The sequence below is a fragment of the Amblyomma americanum genome, chromosome 2, assembly GCF_052857255.1.
Source record: "Amblyomma americanum isolate KBUSLIRL-KWMA chromosome 2, ASM5285725v1, whole genome shotgun sequence".
NCBI lineage: Eukaryota > Metazoa > Arthropoda > Arachnida > Ixodida > Ixodidae > Amblyomma > Amblyomma americanum.
Window position 1 is genome coordinate 100,916,399 of NC_135498.1, and position 1,433 is coordinate 100,917,831.

Genomic DNA, 1,433 nt, shown 5'->3' on the forward strand with positions numbered 1-1,433 from the left:
TCACAAGCCTCACCACTCACTTCCGGCGAAGGCATCAATAGCTTCGAGTGCTAACGGACAGCACGTAATGGAATTAGGTGTCAGTGTTTTTCTGACGCCAGCGCCTGTCTCGCTGTTTCGTTCGCGTAGCCTTAATTGGTTTGATTTATTTCAGTGTTGAATCATTACGCCAGAAGGCTTTCTAAATAACAAACTATGAGCGCCGCTGTTCGACTGCCGACGCAATTTGCACGTCCTCGTTCAAATTGTCACGTAGTGGTGACGACAGTCCGGCAGTCAGCAAGCCACCGTCACGCTTCCGAGAGAGACTCTTTTTCGGGCGGACTTGCTCGCACAAAACAACGAACAACTAGGCAGCGGTGGTCCACGGTAGCTTGCTCGGTGGTCGTCGCAAGTACAAAATCCCCGCCGCTGGCGGAAAACTACCGAGATAATGTGCGGTAGTCGTTACGACAATCTCTATCATGGCAGAACCAATTTCGTGTAGCTAAAAACGCTCCAGATAAAGCTGGTAGAATATTTCGTCACGAAGTGATAAAGCCGCGTTGCGGCGGCTTTTGGCTTACAAGAATAGAATTACAAACTTTCGCGCCAATTTCGCCGCAGAGAAAGCTAGCTGCAATTAGAACCAAGCAAACGAACGCTTGAACTGATTTGTTCTCTCTCTCTCTTGCGATACCGCTGCTATGATTGCACGAGCTTGTTAGGTGACTTGAATGAGAGTACTCGAACCCCCGTGCCCCAACAATGCAAACTGGTAAAATAAACGTAGCAAACAATGACGCACATTCAGTTGCCAGCAATGCGGCCAGCTGAGGTCGGGTGTTTTTTTTTTTTTGGTTATGTAACTTGCAAGACCTAGAAGAAAAAAAACAACCGCCTTGCCCCGGGTGAGGATCGAACTCACGACCTTCAGATTATGAGACTGACGCGCTGCCTACTGCGCTACCGAGGCGGATGTCTACGCCGTCAGATGTTAGGTGTTATGAACAATAGCTTGCATAAGTTGTGCACTTTTAAACTCGGCCATTTTCAACGATTGGGGAGTAAGATTAGGCGGGCGACTTTCTCCTTTCTCTTTGCTTTCGTGATGAGTCACGGGGACAGTACTGAAGGTTATGAATGGAGCAGTCGAGGCCTGCTGGACTACAGCGCTGGACTTGAAGACCGGCACACACAGCAACTAGCCCTGCTCCGCCTCAAAAATTTTTGTGCTGTTACCTGCTGCCTTCCACAGAGGCATCCTTCAATACACGATTAATCAGTTACGTCGCTCATAGAAAAGGGGAAAAAATTGTCTCGGAGTGGTTATAATTCGAGTGTTCGCGTTCAAATTTTCACAGACGTGGTATGGGGTGGTAGCCTTCGTTAGTACTTGCCGGATGCTTGCCGAAATTGGCGAGAACTAATCGAAAGTTCTCATCGTATGCGGC

At 48.5% G+C, this 1,433-nt stretch overlaps 1 non-coding gene across 1 annotated transcript; it reads right to left on the reverse strand.

Moving 5' to 3' along the window:
- Window positions 1–882: 882 nt before the first annotated feature.
- On the reverse strand, window positions 883–955 carry TRNAM-CAU (transfer RNA methionine (anticodon CAU)). The gene has a single exon. It is a non-coding gene; the product is annotated as a tRNA-Met (tRNA).
- Window positions 956–1,433: the final 478 nt, after the last annotated feature.